The 17,892-nt window shown below is 40.2% G+C and overlaps 1 non-coding gene across 1 annotated transcript; it reads right to left on the bottom strand.

The window, feature by feature from the left end:
* Nucleotides 1-15,514: 15,514 nt before the first annotated feature.
* On the bottom strand, nt 15,515-15,618 carry LOC148564231 (small nucleolar RNA R71). Its single transcript, XR_015885400.1, has one exon. It is a non-coding gene; the product is annotated as a small nucleolar RNA R71 (small nucleolar RNA).
* Between the last annotated feature and the right edge of the window lie 2,274 nt (nt 15,619-17,892).

Raw genomic sequence — 17,892 nt, 5'->3', positions numbered from 1 at the left:
TTTTTCCACAAATTTTCCCATCAAGTTTTTGGCGCCGTTGCCGGGGATTGAAATAGATTGACAATGATTAAGTGAAGTGGAGATCTAGATCTAGCATTTTTATTTTCTATTTCTCATTCTTTGGACTAACCCACTAACTGTTTGAAATTTTGCTTAAGCTAACTAAATTTCATTCTAGCAATAGATTAAAGTGTTACTGGTGGTGTTTCTTTTGTTTTGTTTGTATGTCAGGTACAGGGAGATCCACTCATGTTTTATCTGAAACTGACCAGAGAACTCTTAGAAGGTTAAGAAGAGCTGAAAGAGGGAAAATATTATTGGAGAGGAAGAATCTGAGGAAGAATATCACGAGATGGAAGGAGATCCATCTAATCCAGGAGGAGGGGTTAACAATAACCCACAACAGAGGAGAGTACTGGCCTCCTATACTTTTGCAAATGCTAGACATTGTGGAAGCAGCATTCTCACCCCTAATGTCAATGCAAATAACTTTGAACTGAAGCCACAACTCATCACATTGGTCCAAAACAACTGCTCGTTTGGGGGAGGACCATTGGAGGATACAAATCAACATTTATCCACTTTCTTGAGAATTTGTGACACAGTTAAAAGCAATGGAGTGCACCCTGACATATACAAGCTGTTGTTATTCCCATTCTCTCTCAGGGACAAGGCCACTCAATGGCTAGAAACATTTCCAAAGGAAAGCATTAACACATGGGATGATTTGGTGAGCAAGTTTCTTGCCAAGTTTTACCCCCCTCAAAGGATCATCAGGTTGAATACTGAGGTGCAGACATTCACGCAATTGGATGCTGAAAATCTGTATGAAGCATGGGAGAGATATAAGGCTCTGCTGAGGAAATGTCTACCAGAAATGTTCACTGAGTGGGACAAGCTACAGAACTTCTATGAACGACTCACTCTAAAGGCTCAAGAAGCACTTGATCACTCAGTTGGAGGATCATTGCAACTGATGAAAACTGCAGAAGAAGCTCAAAATCTTATTGACATGGTGGCTAATAATCAGTATTTCTTTGCGCATCAAAGGCAACGCCAACCATCACAAAGGAGAGGAGTAATGGAGCTAGAAGGAGTGGACTCAATGTTAGCTCAAAATAAAATGATGCAGCAATAAATTCAACAACAGTTTGAACAAATGGCCAAAAGGATTGATAGCCTTCAAGTAGCAGCTGTGAACACAAGCCAACCATCAACTGTATGGGTGCAGAATGAAGAAAGCCAAGAAGAGCAACAACAGGAGCAAGTGCAGCGCATGCATAACCAAAACTCTGGACAGAATGAAGTGTATGGTGACACATACAACCCATCCTGGAAGAACCACCCAAACCTCAGGTGGGGAGATAATCACAACCAGAACCAACAACCATGGCAGAGGAACTCAAACCAAAACACTTCAAGAAACAACCAAAACCACAACCAGTAGCAAACTAACCAAAACCCTTACAGAAAACCTCAAAACAACTACCCCAACCCCAACCATTACCAATCCAATAACCAACCCACCAACCAAAATGCCTACCATCCACCATCCACATCTCACAACCCACCACAAGCATCACCTGAATCTCAAAGACTCACTAACTTGGAAACTTTGATAGACAAAATGTGGAAACACCAGGAAATGACAACCAAGAACCATGAAGCCTCCATGAAGAGCCTAGAAAGGCAGATTGGGCAAATCTCCAAGCAGATTTCTGTTGAGAGACCTTCAAGCTCACTGCCGAGTGACACAATCCCAAATCCTAAGGAAGAATGCAAGGCGATACAATTAAGGAGTGGGAGAACATTGATGAGCAACAATGACACTACAAAGAAGCAAGCAGAGAGCAGCAAAAGACAAATAGAAGATGAAAAGCAAACAAAGGCAGATGAAGCCAAGGATCAAGTTGTGATGCCAATCAAGAGCACTGAGAAACTCAAAGAGAAGAACAACCAACCACACAGTTCAAAAGAAGTGATTCAGGGACAGCAGCAAGTAGGAAAGAGCATCACACCTCCACTGCCATATCCCTAGAGGTTCAGCAAAGAGACTAAGGACCAACATTTTCATAAGTTCCTTGAGACTTTCAAAAAGCTGGAGATCAATATTCCCTCGGCTGAAGCACTTGAGCAAATGCCTCTGTATGCCAAGTTTTTGAAGGAGCTTATCAACAAGAAAAGAAGTTGGCTTGAGAAGGAAACCGTGTTACTCACCGAGGAATGCAGTGCTGTGATTGAAAGGGGCATTCCACCAAAACTCAAGGATCCAGGAAGCTTTGTAGTCTCATGCACCATTGGCAGAATAGTTCTCAACAAAGCTCTCTGTGACCTTGGTGCCAGTATCAACTTAATGCCTTTCTCAATGATGAGAATGCTTGCCATAGAAGAACTTAAACCCACCAGGATGTCGTTGGTCATGGCTGACAGATCAATCAAAACACCCAATGGAATTATGGAGAATCTGTTGGTGAAGGTTGGGGAGTTTATTTTCCCAGCAGATTTTGTGATTTTGGATATTGAAGAGGAAGGAAACAATTCAATCATCTTGGGAAGGCCATTTCTAGCCACAGCAAGAGCCATCATTGATGTAGAAAAAGGAGAAATGATCTTCAGGGTCCACAATGAACAAATGGTCATAAACGTTTTCAAGTCAATGCAACACATTCCTGAGCAAGAGGATTACATGAGAGTGGATATGATAGAGAGTTTGGTGGAAGAAATGCGGGAAGAAAGTCCTCAAGAGCATGAAGGAAATCAAGGGACAACAGAGGAACAAGTAGCTGAGACTTCTATTGAGCAAGATGAAAAACAAGACAAGAAGGAAGAAGTACGAAAACAAGAACTGAAGCCATTACCCACATCTCAAATATGCATTCCTTGGCACATCGGAAAGCTTCCCAGTGATCATTAATTCGTCCCGGACAAAAAAAGAGGAAGGAGAACTTCTCGATGTACTCAAAGCTCACAAAGATGCTTTGGGATGGACCATTGACGACCTGAAATGCATCAGCCCTGCAGTGTGTATGCATAAGATCCTCTTGGAGGACAATTCCAAACCAGTGGTTCAACCTCAAAGAAGGCTAAATCCTACAATGAAGGAAGTTGTCCAGAAGGAAGTAATGAAGTTGTGGAATGCAGGGATAATCTTCCCAATATCTGACAGCTCATGGGTGAGCCCGGTTCAAGTTGTACCAAAGAAAGGAGGAATGACGGTCATCACTAATGAGAAGAATGAGTTGATCCCTACTAGAACAGTGACTGGGTGGAGAATGTGCATAGAATATAGAAGATTGAATGATGCCACAAGGAAAGATCATTTCCCTCTCCCATTTATTGATCAGATGCTGGAAAGATTGGCCAGCCATGCCTATTATTGCTTTTTGGACGGGTATTCTGGGTACAATCAAATCGTGGTAGATCCGAAGGACCAAGAGAAGACTGCCTTCACATGTCCATTTGGAGTGTTTGCATACAGGAGGATGCCATTTGGGCTATGCAACGCCCCAGCCACATTTCAAAGGTGTATGCTTTCCATTTTCTCTGATATGGTTGAAAAATTTTTAAAGGTCTTCATGGACGACTTTTCTATTTTTGGTGATAATTTCAACACTTGCCTGAACCATCTAACTCTTGTCTTGAAACGGTACCAAGAAACTAATTTGGTTTTGAACTGGGAGAAGTGCCATTTCATGGTACCCGAGGGGATTGTTCTTGGTCATAAGGTTTCAAGAAAAGGGATAGAGGTTGACAAGGCAAAGGTTGAGATCATAGAAAAACTCCCTCCACCAGCTAATGTAAAATCTGTTAGAAGTTTCTTGGGGCATGCAGGATTTTATAGAAGTTTTATCAAGGATTTCTCAAAAATAGCCAAGCCCTTGAGTAATCTATTAATGCTAGATAATCCTTTTGTGTTTGATGAAAACTGCCGGCATGCCTTTGAAACTTTAAAAAACAGACTCACAACAGCACCAATCATCACACCTCCAAATTGGGAACTGCCTTTTGAACTCATGTGTGATGCAAGTGACCTTGCAATTGGTGCTGTACTTGGACAAAAGAAGGGAAACTTGCATCATGTCATGTATTATGCAAGTAAAGTGTTGAATGAGACCCAAAAAAATTACACCACAACAGAAAAGGAATTGTTAGCTGTAGTCTATGCATTTGATAAGTTTATATCATACTTGATAGGATCCAAAATTATGGTTTATAGTGACCATGCTGCCCTTAAGTATTTGATGTCAAAGCAGGATGCTAAACCAAGACTTATCAGGTGGATATTGCTCCTACAAGAGTTTGATATTGAGGTAAGGGACAGGAAGGGCACTGAGAACCGGGTTGCTGATCATTTGTCGAGGCTACCACAAGAAACAATTCAAAAAGCCTCCCAGCCCGTAAATGAAAGCTTCCCAGATGAGCACCTTTTGCAGATCCAACAAGCACCTTGGTTTGCTGACATAGCAAACTACAAAGTGGGAAGGAAGATACCTCAAGAGTTCTCTAAGCAACAAGGGAAGAAGTTAATCAATGAGGGAAGGAAATTCTTATGGGATGAACCCTTCCTGTTCAAGAGATGTTCTGATGGAGTAATTAGAAGGTGTATCCCTGAGAGTGAAATGAGGGATATCTTGTGGCATTACCATGGTTCAGCTTATGGTGGACACTTTGGCCCAGAAAGAACAGCTGCAAAGATACTGCAAAGTGGCTTCTATTGGCCAACTATCTTCAAGGATGCCAGAGAGTATGTTCACCAATGTAATGAATGCCAGAAAGCAGGAGGGCTGACAAGAAGGAATGAGATGCCTCAAAACTTCATCTTGGAATTGGAATTATTTGATCTATGGGGAATTGATTTCATGGGACCCTTTCCCCTTCCTATTCTTTCAGATATATCTTAGTAGCAGTGGAGTACGTCTCAATGTGGGTGGAAGCCATAGCCACAACCACCTGTGATGCACAGATTGTCCTCCAATTCCTTAAAAAGCACATTTTCACAAGATATGGAGTGCCCAAGGGTCTTGTTAGTGATGGTGGTGGTCACTTTTGCAACAAACAGATGGAAAAACTTCTCCACAAATATGGAGTAATCCATAAAGTAGCCACACCTTACCACCCTCAGACTAATGGCCAGGCTAAACTAGCAAATAGGGAATTAAAGAAGATCCTAGAGAAAACAGTGGGAAGCACAAGAAAAGATTGGGCTAGGAAGCTAGAAGATGCATTATGGGCATATAGCACAGCTTTCAAAACTCCTATTGACAAGTCACCCTTTCAGCTATTGTATGGCAAATCCTGCCACCTCCCTGTAGAGCTTGAACACAGAGCTTTTTGGGCTACTAAACTCCTCAACCTTGATTCCCAAGCTGCAGGAGAGAAAAGGTTGTTACAACTAAATGAGTTGGATGAATTCAGGTTAGAAGCCTATGAGAGTGCTAAGATATACAAGGAAAGAGCTAAGAGGTGGCATGATAAGAAGATCACAAAGAAGGAGTTCAAGCCAGAACAGCAAGTGCTCCTGTATAACTCAAGGCTTAAGATCTTCCCTGGCAAACTTAAGTCTAAGTGGACTGGCCCATACTTGGTGACAAAGGTTTTTCCTTATGGGAGTATTGAATTGCTAGATGAAGCAACAAAGAGTCAATTCACAGCAAATGGTCACAGAGCAAAGCTGTACTTGGGAGTACAATGGGATAAGGAAAAAGAGGTTCAGAGCCTACAACCTTCTTGAAAAGAATTGAAGGATGTCAAGCTAGTGACATTAAAAGAGCGCTTGTTGGGAGGCAACCCAACCAGAGGTAGTTTTCTTTTCATAGCCTTTTCATTAAAAATGTTGAATATTTGGTATGCATTGCAAGGAGCTAAGTTTGGTGTTACACACCAAAACAATTTAAAGGAGAATGAAGGATTATAAGTTTGGTGTTCCACCAAAACATCATTTAAAAATATATTCTCATTTCTTGCACAACACTAGCTCCAAGCAATCAAACAGATTATTCAATTACTTAATTGCTCTCTAATTTCAACTTCATAACCTTTAGCAAGAACACAAGATTTTACATATAGTTGACCTGTTGCATCAGAGGAAGTGGCAAGGAACTAAGTTTGGTGTTCCCACACCAACTTAAATCCAAAAGCCGCATTCAATTCATGCATAAAAACCAGTCACCTAAGGGCTTGAGAAGCAAGCAACTTTTGAGAATTATGCAGGGAACTAACCACCAATTGAAGACATAATGCACCATGACTCAAAAGGGGATCAACAAAAAGAAGGACAAAAGAACTGCAAACCACTAGGTTGTATCTATACTTAACTTCAGCTGTTGAGAGATGCCATGATTTATATCTTGCTAAAGTGTTCATCTAGTACAAGTAGAATCAATTTTCTTAAAATAAGTAAGCTAGTCTAAGTGTGTGCTTGTGTGTTTACTTTCACTTAACAAAAAGCATGCTTTGTCCCCTGCATCTTTAATTCAATAAAAGAAATATTTGAATGTGAAGTAAGATAGTTCTCTGTAGATAGAAGTACAATAAAAGAAAGTGGTGGTATGTATGTGTGATTGTATGATAGATCACTTTTAGTGAATAAGAGAACTAGGATGTCTCCTTCTAAGTATAAAGTGGCTTACTGTCTATGAATCTCAATCACACAAAAGTCCTTGGTTAAAAAGAAAAACAAAAAGAGAAAAGAAATAGCCAAAGAGTGGCAACAGAACAAAAGAAAATAAAAAGAAACAAAGCTAGACACCAATAGCTTGAACCTTAGAATACATGCCTGTGGTGTCTTTGTACTAGGATCTGCTTGGATTATTAAGTTCTTTGGAGTGCATCAACACTCGGTGACTTGGGTTAACTAACCCGGGATCATCAGCTGAAAGTCCACTATCAAGAGCAACCTAACTACAAGGCATTTAGTAACCCAAAGAGGTGCTGGGTATCAATGTTTTAAGAAGGAATGTGAGCCAAGTGTCTATAGTGAATAATGTGTCAATTATAAAGAAATAAATGAACTTGTTACACATGACACTGAACTAAAGCTTATAGAAAAAATAATAGTCAAGGACAAAGGAATAATGAGAGATCATAGCAGTGTGTTGCTTGATGCTTGAAGGAGACTTTCTAGGCCTAAAAGTCAATAACTAGTGAGTGTTTACATATCCACATAAAACCCCATGAACTACCAATAATACTCTGCTAGCATGAACATCCTCTTCCATTTCATTCTTTCTTCTCATTAATTCTTTTCTTGCTTGGGGACAAGCAAGCTTTAAGTTTGGTGTTGTGATGACAAGCCATCTTAGCCTATTTTTACTAGTCTTTTTCTTTTGTTTTCAATCGATTTTATGCACTTTCTTAAGCCATAAGCAAGCCAATTGGGTAGATTTCCATGTTTCCTTTGATTCAATCAACCATGGATGAATTAATGCACTTTCATGAGATTTTGTGCTATAATTGTCATATATTATGAAAGAAACACAATCTCATGATTTGGGGCATAGCTTTGATTGTTTTGATTGATTGATGATAGGTGAAAAGAGTTTTGAAGAAGGTTGAAGAAAGACGGAATGGCTAGGAGCAAGAGAGAACAAAAAGCTTGAGCCAAAGTTTGCCTCAAACTTTTGCTCAAACTTTTGGAAGAGTTGAAAACACCCTAGAGGAAAAAAGCTTGAGCCAAAGTTTGCCTCAAACTTTAGCTCAAACTTTTGGAAGAGTTGAAAACACCCTGGAGGAAAAAGCTTGAGCCAACGTTTGCCTCAAACTTTTTGGCAAACGTTGGCATCACAAAACCAACACCCTGGAGGAGAAAAGCTTGCGCCAACGTTTGCCTCAAGCTTTTTGGCAAACGTTGGCGCCACACATATACACAAGGGGACCAACGTTTGGCCTAAAGTTTGACCTCAAACTTTAGCCCAAATGTTGGTAGCAGCAAATGAGGGAAGCTGGTATAAAAAGTTTGAGTAAAAGTTTGCCTCAAACTTTTACTCAAGCTTTTATGATTCTCGGCCCGGTTCACAATGGGTTTCTCTCCAACTCCAAGAGCAATCAACAGAGGCTTTTATCAACCCAATTCCATCAAGTTCAAAAGCCCAATTCAAGGCTTGAAGACCATTTGAAGAAAGTGTATAAATAGCTTAGGATTTAAGTTTTAGAGGAGCTTTTTCTTTTTACTTTTGCTGAGTAGTTTTTGGAGAGCTTTTGGTTTTGAGTTGTTTGGAGTTTCTGAGTTTCGGAGTAGGAGAATTGAATTCTCTTCCTCTTAGTTTTCTCGTTTTCAATTTCAATTACATTTGTCTTGGATCTTGGGTTGGAGAATTGAAGAAATTCTGTTTCAATCTCATCCTGAGATCTCTCTGTTTTCTTTACTGCATAATTGAATTTAAATTTCTATTCATTGTCTCTTCTTCTACTCATTCTGCTATTTACTTTTCTCTATTTCTTGTAATTGAATTCTACATTTGGATCTAGGAAGGCATTGAGATCTAGACTCGGTTATCTAGTCTCTTGGGTCTTAAGATTTGGAGTTTGCATTTTAAATTCTCTGTTTAAAGCTTTTCAAGTTCATTTACATCTCCGTTTTAGATCCGGTTCAATTCAAGTCACCTTCTACTTGTCTGATTAATGCAATTTACTTTTCCTTGTTTAAATTATGCAAATCCACTTCCTAATTCCCTTTACAATTCAAGCCATTTACATTTCTTGCACTTTAAGATTCTGCAATTTACATTTCTTGCGTTCTAAGTTTCTGCCATTTAATTTCTTGCTCTTTAAGATTCAGCATATTTACCTTCTCTGCTCTTTAATTTACTACAATTGTCCCTCTCCCTTTTAATTTCATGCAATTTAGCTTCTGTCGAATACAAACCACTCATATCAACTCTTGATTCGCTTGACTAAATCAACCACTAAACCAAAATTGCTCAATCCTTCAATCCCTGTGGGATCGACCTCACTCCCATGAGTTTTATTACTTGATGCGACCCGGTGCACTTGCCGGTGAGTTTTGGGTGTTTTGGAAATTCATTTTTCCACAAATTTTCCCATCACAAGAGATGGAGGAATTCAGGTCACAAGCCTATGAAAACACTAAGATGTATAAAGAAAAGGCAAAGAGAAAACATGACATGCATCTTGCGCCCAGAAGTTTTGAAAAGGGGCAGCGAGTACTTGATGTGTGGAAAACGATCCAACACAAAACTCACCGGCAAGTGTACCGGGTCGCATCAAGTAATAATAACTCACATGAGTGAGGTCGATCCCACAGGGATTGAAGGATTGAGCAATTTTAGTTTAGTGGTTGATTTAGTTAAGCGAATCAAGATTTGGTTGAGTAATTGTAACTTGCAGAATCTAAATTTGCTTGGAAAGTAAAGGGGGAGGGGTAAAATGCAGTAAATTAAAGAGCAGGAAAGTAATGAAGCAGATTCTTAAAGTGCAAGTAATATAAATTGCAGAAACTTAGATTGCAAGAAATGTAAATGGCTGAAGCTTAAAGTGCAAGAAATGTAAATTGCTTGAATCATAAATGGAATTGGGAAGTGGGATAGCAAAATCTGAACAAGAACAACTAAATTGCATTAAACATAAAAGAAAAAATCTAAGTGCAGTGAAGTAGATCTTGACAGAAAAGTAAAATGGCTTGGGAATTTAAAGAACTGGAAAGCAGTGCTTAAGTTGCAGCAATTCTAAAAGGTGTTGAAGATCTCAGGAGTGGAAGAGACTAGATAACAAGTCTAGATCTCAAATCCTTCCTTGATCCAACAAGAGAGATTGCAAAAGAAGTAAGGAAAAGTAAATTGCAGAAGCAAAGTAGATGAAGAAGCAGTAAACAGAAATTCAAATTCAATTATAGGGATCTCAAGGTGAGACTGAAACAGAATTTCTTCAATTCTCCACCCAAGATCCAAAGCAAGAAAACTAAAGAGTGCTTCCAGCAAGGAACCAAGAAGAAGAGAGATCAATTCTCCTTCCAAGTTCTCTCTGAAATTCAAAAAGCTCAGAATTAAAATGCAAGTAAAAAGGGAAAATTCCAAAATGAAGTCTAGAGGTTCTAAGGTAAAAGAAAAAAAGGGGTCTAATTACATCAAACTAACTCCTATTTATACACTTTCTATTCTTGGATATTGGAATTTGGATGGGCTTTTGATTTGGTGAAGGAATGAAGTAAGTTGGAATTTTAAATTTCAATTTCAGCCCAAATGCATCTCCCAGGGGAATGCTCAGCTCACAAAGTGAGCTGAGCTTTGTGCTTTGCATAGCGTGTCTTGCTGATTGGGAAGCATCAGGGGAGAGCTCAGCTCACTTTGTGAGCTGAGCGCTAGTGTCTTGGTGCCAAATTGTGCGCGCCTTGTGCTGCCCAGGACCGTGTCATGCGCGCTCCACTCTTTTCCTGGCCGTGTCAAGATGTGTTGCATGTGCCCATGGATAGCGCTCAGCTCACTTTGTGAGCTGAGCTTTGGTGTATCCAAGGAAGGGTCCTTGGTTCGAAACTTGGAGGAAGCATGCGCTGGAGCTTTTCCTTGGTTTTCTTGTGATGCCTTGCTTCCTTGCTTCCTCATGGTTGTGAGTTCGAACCTTGAGGAGTGCATTTGGCCATTTTTTGCTTATTTTCCTTAGTGAGTAGCGCCTCTCCCATCCCCCTTGGTCATGATTTCAAGCCTTGGAGCATGCATTTGCAAATCATTTTCTTTGAATTATTTCCTCAATGCTCTCGATAATGCTCACTTTGTGAGCTGAGCTTGGTTCCTCATTTCCTTATTTCTTGGCCTTGTGTTGTGCTCAGCTCACAAAGTGAGCTGAGCTTTGTGCCTTGGTCTCCTGGAAGCAAGTGTAGCGTTCACTTAGTGAGCTTTGGAGAGAGCTTCATGGTTTTGTTGCACCACACTTCCTCCTTTCTTGGCCACACTTTTTCTCCTTTGAGCCACGCTTCTTAGGCCACGCTTCCTTCTTTTCTTCTTTTCTTCACCTACAATTAATCAAAACAACCAATCAAAGTATCACCAAATTCACAAGGTCTATTAATCATTAAAATTCAATTGAATTTAGCTTAAACCTCATGATTTAGCATCAATTTCATGGTGGTTGTTTGATTTAAGGAAGTCATGCATTTTCATTCCAAATTACTTACTTAAAGTGCAAGAAAGTGCATAAACCAAATGAAAAACAAAGAAAAAGGCTAGTAAAACTAGACTATGATGACTTGTCATCAGTACTCCTTTACAATTCTAAATTAAGGCTGTTCCCAGGAAAACTCAAGTCAAGGTGGTCCGGACCTTTCATGGTTACAAAAGTATCACCATATGGCCACATCGAAATCACGGATGAAGGTTCAGAGAGGACTTTTACAGTGAATGGACAAAGACTCAAGCATTATCTGGGCAACATGGGGGAAAACCCCAGAGTAAAGTACCATCTCAAGTAATTAAAGACTCGTCGAGAGAACATTGCTAGCTCCATCCAATCAAGAGAAACCACTTAGATGTAGTTAGACTATAGGTTATCATTGCTTTGTTGACAACAAGATATGGGGTTCTCTGCATATGTGCAATGTTTGGACTGGGCAAGGAACTAAGTTTGGTGTTCACACACCAAATTGAGTTCAAAAAGCACCAGCTTACATGCAAGCTAACTATGTCTCAAGTGCTTTGGGAACAAGCAACTTCCAGTAACCTTGCAGGAACCTTATGAGGAAATGGTGCACCTCAACCCAAAGAAGCTAGGCAGCAAAAACTAGGATGATTACAAAGAGAGAGGGCAACCAGAAATCTTCACCCAAAGGTTGTATTGTTACTTAATTCCATTGTACTCAGAATTGTTGAAAGTTGGAAGTCCGAATGCACTTTTGATTTGTAGTTACTCGTAGTTGAACTTTTTTTAAATTATGTCTTTTAAGTTCTGAATAGGTCTATGTGTGCTAGTCTTTATGCCACTGCATCCTCCTTAACTTACTTGTATGCTTGTCCTTTTCTTTAAATCAAATGAAGAAGAGAATGTTTATGTTTTTAAAAGACCAGAGTAGAGTTCATAATGTGGAAGTGCATTCATGAATCTTTGGGGTAGTCATAAGTTAGCTAAGTTGGTTCAACCACAAGGCTAGGAGGACAACTATCTATCCTGAATACTTGACTTTGGATATACCCATGAGACTAAGTTAATAACAAGATCCTAATAAGAAAAAAAAGGGAAAGAACAATGGAAGTGAAAAACAAAAGAAAAAGAGTAAGCAATAAGGCTAGGCACCAATGGTTTGGACCTTGAGACAAGTGTCTGTGGTGCTCCTGTGTGAGGGATCTACTTGGATGAATAAGCTCTGATGCCAGGGCATCTTGGCCAGTTTCACTGACCTTTTCTTTACTGTTTTTAGGTTAGTTTCATGTATTTCTTTAGGAAATAAGCTAGTTTTGGGTAGATATTCACCTATGCCTTGACTCAAGCATACATTGTGCATTTTACATAATTTCATGAGGATTTTGCATAAGTTTAGTGACAAATATTATGTTGCATTACTCATGACTTGGACTAGAGCTTTGATGCACTTTATTGCTTGATTTCAGGACCAAAAGGAAGCAAGAAAAGGGGAGGTAACTTGCAAGGTTAATGAGAAAAGTGATTGCCAATAACACTCTCAAAAAGCCATCAATGCCCACGTTAGAGAGTCACGTTAACTAAGTTAACGTGAACTCTAACGTGGAGAAGAGAAGTTGAGCCAACGTTAGTGACACTTAACATTGTCACTAACCTTGGCAATTACTCATAAGTGGCCACGTTAGAAGCCACGTTAACCTAGTTAACGTTAGGTTAACGTGGCCTCTAACGTTAAGGGGGGAAGAGAAGCCAACGTTAGTGACACTCAACATTGTCACTAACGTTGGCCTATGATGCAAAGTACCGCGTTAACTCCCACGTTAACTTGGTTAATGTGGGAACTAACGTAAGGGATGAAGAGTTGTCGACAACGTTAGTGACACTCAACATTGTCACTAACGTTGAAGCAACCACACAACCCCCAAGAGTCACGTTAACTTCCACGTTAACTTGGTTAACGTGGAAGCTAACGATGAGGAATGAAGGATGAGCCAACGTTAGTGACACTCAACATTGTCACTAACGTTGGGATGGCTAAGGATGGCCACGTTAGAAGCCACGTTAACCTAGTTAACGTGGACTCTAACGTGAGACCTAGGGGCACATTGGAATGTTAGTGACAATGTTGAATGTCACTAACGTTCTCGAAGGATGGCAAAGGCCACGTTAGAAGCCATGTTAACCTAGTTAACGTGGGCTTTAACGTGAAGCAAGAAGGGGCACACTGGAACGTTAGTGACAATGTTGAGTGTCACTAACGTTCTCGAAGGTTAACAAGGCAACGTTAAAAGCCACGTTAACCTAGTTAACGTGGGTTTTAATGTGAAGCAAAGGGGTGCATTGGAACGTTAGTGACAATGTTAAGTATCACTAACGTTCTCGAACTTATATTCTTACTAAATATTAACACCCCTAACGTCCTGAACTAAAGTCTCCGCCCACTCGCACTTTCTCTCTGCAAGTAAAGCCAAGCCCAAATAAAGAAAGAAACTGCTTCAAACTCAAGATCCAAAGGCCCAAGACTTGAAGAATCACACTAGAAGCTGAGAAGAGTAGTATATATAGGAGTAGCTTTGAATTGATAAGGAGTTTTGGAGGCTGGGGAAAAAAGAGAACTACTCTCTGTATTTTACTTTCTTTGCAATTTTTAGTTTTATGATGTATTCTCCATCTTTGTTTTCATTTTCAAGAGCTATGAACAACTAAACCCCTTTCATTGGGTTAGGGAGCTCTGTTGTAATTTGATGGATCAATACTAATTTTCATTATTCTTCTTCTATCTTTCCTCTTGATTTTACTTGAAAGCTTTCGATCTTCATCCAATTGAGTAGTTATCTTGGAAGAGAAGCTATTCAAACTTGGATCTCTTTTGAACCTTGAAAGAGGAATAAAGAGATCAAGCTAGAAATGCTTTTTCATGCTGGACCAAATTGGGTTTGGATGGGTATGTGACTATAACCCTCTCAATACTTGATTTGGGAAATGCATGTGGTATAATCAGTGACCATACTTCATCTCTTCTCATGAGCAATTGACCAAGGAATTGGCTATTGATCAAGATTTGAGAGATCGAATTGCAAGAAATTGTAATTCAATCACTTAAGATTGCCAAGGAGATCAATAAGTGCATTGATTGAGGAAGAGATGAAAATGAACTTGATCCGGAGAATTGCAACATCTCCTAAGCCCAATGAACTCCCCATCTCTGATCCTACCCATTCTCTTTAATTTCTGCTATTTACTTTTATGAGCAAATCCCCCATTCTCATTTACAATTCTGCAATTTATTTTCAGTCATTTACTTCCAGTCCTTTAATTCTAGCATTTACTTTTCTGTTATTTACATTCCCGCCATTTTACTTTCTGCAACTCTCAACCCAAATTCTGGATTCGCTCAACTAGAACATTCTTCTAATTAAAGTTGCTTGATCAATCAATCCCTATGGGATTCGACCTCACTCTATTGTGAGTTTTTACTTGACGACAAATTCGGTACACTTGCCGAAGGGAGATTTGTTGAGAGACAAGTTTTCCGTGCATCAAGTTTATGGTGCCATTGCCGGGGATTGATTGTGCATCAACAATGATTAGATTGAAAGATCACTAGACTGAGCATTTTATTTTGTGAATTTCATTTTTCTGTTTGAGTAATTTACTTTTTGTTTTAGTTAAACTTCTTCCCTTCCCCCTCTACTCTTTTGTTTTTCTTTGTTATTTTCAATTTTGTTTGCTAACCCACTAACTGTTTGATATATTGTATCACCCACAACTAATAGCAATTCTGACACAAATACTGTCTGCACCTATTTTCTTGCTTGTACTTGTTGGTTGTATGACAGGGAGAAGAAGCGGGGCTTCAACTTCCTTTGATTCTGAACCTGAGAGAACCTTCCTTAGACTAAGGAGGGAGGCAAAAGAAAAACGTGTAGTTGGTGCTGAAGAAGAGGAGGAACACTTTGAGGAATACTTTGAACCAAACATGGAAGAAAACATGGAAAATCATCATGAAGAAGAGACTCACAACCACGGCAGAGGAGGTGGAGCAATTCATGCTGGGGAGGATAGAAGAGTTTTGGGCTCTTACATTAATCCAAACCCAGGCAATTGTGGAAGTAGCATCCAAAAGCCAACAATCCATGCCAACAACATTGAACTTAAACCACAGCTCATCACCCTTGTTCAGAACAACTGTTCGTTTGGAGGAGGTGTTCAAGAAGACCCCAATCAACATTTGACCACCTTCCTGAGAATATGTGACACAGTGAAATCTAATGGTGTTCATCCTGACGCCTATAGACAAATCTTATTTCCTTTCTTACTCAGGGACAAGGCAGCCAAGTGGCTGGAATCTTTCCCAAGGGAGAGCTTGACAACTTGGGAGGATGTGGTGAACAAATTCTTAGCAAGATTCTACCCTCCTCAACGAATCAATAGGCTGAGAGCTGAGGTTCAAACTTTTAGGCAACAAGATGGTGAGACCCTGTATGAAGCATGGGAGAGGTTCAAGGACTTAACAAGGAGGTGTCCACCTGACATGTTCAACGAATGGGTCCAGCTGCACATTTTCTATGAAGGGCTCTCTTATGAGTCAAAGAAGGCCGTAGACCATTCATCTGGAGGATCCTTGAACAAGAAGAAGACCATTGAGGAGGCCATAGATGTTATTGAAACAGTAGCAGAAAATGACTACTTCTATGCTTCCGAAAGAGGGAACACAAGAGGAGTGATGGAGTTAAATAATGTAGATGCTCTGTTGGCCCAAAACAAGCTCATTACCCAGCAGTTGGCTGACCTCACCAAGAAGATGGAGAGGAACCAAGTAGCAGCAATCTCATCTTCATCAACAATCCAAGAAGGAGTGAATGAAGAAGTAGAGGGGAGTCAGGAGCAAGCCAACTACATTGGGAATTCACCAAGAAAAAACTATGATCCATACTCCAAGACTTACAACCCTGGATGGAGAAACCACCCAAACTTTGGGTGGGGAAGTGAGCAAGATCAAAACCAAGACCAGAGACGTTACAACTCCAACAACAATGCAGCCCACCAGCAATTCACCCAGAGGACATCTCAACACCTCGACAATAACACGTCTCCACACACTTATCAAAACCAAAACAGCACATGTGCTCTGAATCACTCATCAATTGATGACAAGCTTTCTAAGATTGAATCCTTACTTGAAGGAATATGCCAAGAGATTCAAGAAAATAAGGTGTTCAAAGAGGAGGTGCGAGCCAATATTAAGAACCAGGGAGAGACCATAAGGAAGCTGGAATTCCAGGTGGGATATTTAGCTGAGAAGATCCCCAAACCTACTGATAGCTTCCCAAGTGACACGGAGAAGAACCCCAAAGGAGAAGCAAAGAAAGTAAGATGGGAAAATTGCAAAATGGTCACTAAGAGTGATCAAGAGACTGAAGACAAGCAAGGCAAACTTTGCAAACAACCTGAAGACAACTCAACAAAGGACGAGGATAGAAATCACCAAGGACCAGAAATTTCACAACAAGAGTTGCTGAAGCTCTATGCTCCCTTCCCTCAACTGCTCAATGGTGCTGTGGGAAAGAGAATATACTCAAGGTTCCTAGACTTGTTTGCATCTCTGCATGTAAACATACCATTCATCAAGGCAATTCAACAAATGCCTGCATTCATCAAGTATATGAAGGAACTTCTTCCTAGGAAAAGCTCACTCAAAGGAGGCCAGACTATAGTGATGAACAAGGAATGTAGTGCCCTTATTCAACCTGAGCTGCCTACGAAAAGAAGAGACCCAGGGAGTTTTCACATCCCTTATGCCATAGGTGAAACTATGTTCGATAGAGCACTATGTGATTTGGGGGCCAGCATCAACTTATTGCCTTTATCCCTGGTGAAGAGGCTGCAGATTAATGAGATAATGCCCACAGATGTAATCATCAGACTGGCTGACAAAACTCAAAAGCAAGCAATAAGAGTGGTGGAAAATGTGTTGCTAAAGGTTGGGAAGTACTTTCTCCCAACAGACTTTGTCATTCTGGACATGGAAGAGAGTCACACTCACCCAATCATATTGGGAAGACCATTCCTAGCTACGGCCAAAGCACTTATCGATGTAGAGAAAGGGGAGCTAATATTGAGAATCCATGATGAACGACTCAGCTTCAATGTCTTCAAACACTCACAAGAAACAGATCAAGAGGACAAGGAACTAAGCACAAACGATAAGGAGACACTGAAGGAGGAGACAAGCACTGAAGCACAGCCAGTTCATTCTGAAACCCCCTCAATTGATAAACAAGGAAAACAGCAATTGCCACAGCTCAAAGAAAAGTTGGAGGAACCCAAACCTCTAGAGGCAGGTGAAGACAGCATCACAACTCCTTGGAGAAAAGAGGTCACCAAGGGGAAGGCAACCTCAAAAGAAATAAAGAAGAAGGTACCAAGGAGATGGAGGAACAAGAAAATCCCTACGAAAGATTTCTCTCCAGGGGATAGAGTTGTCTCAGCTTACTTCCCAGATATTCCCCCTAATCTCCCTACTGTACCATCTCAATTACCTAAGGTCTTCACTATCAACAGAGTTCTTTCCCTGGAACATGTGGAGATCATTGATCCAACCAATGGATACAAGTCCACAGCAAGAGGGGAGAACTTTAATCACTACCAACCACCATGATGAAGGAAAAACGTCAAGCTAGTGACGCTAAAGAAGCGCTTCATGGGAGGCAACCCATGTTTTATATGCTTTCAGATGATAATGAATAAGTCAATCTTTATGAGCTTCAATCCAAACTTGACAAACAATTGGTGAAAATCTTCTTATGC

The sequence above is a fragment of the Arachis ipaensis genome, chromosome B5 (genome assembly GCF_059453495.1).
Source record: "Arachis ipaensis isolate K30076 ecotype BB chromosome B5, ASM5945349v1, whole genome shotgun sequence".
NCBI classification, from domain to species: Eukaryota; Viridiplantae; Streptophyta; class Magnoliopsida; order Fabales; family Fabaceae; genus Arachis; species Arachis ipaensis.
This window is presented reverse-complemented; position numbering and strand designations above follow the sequence as displayed.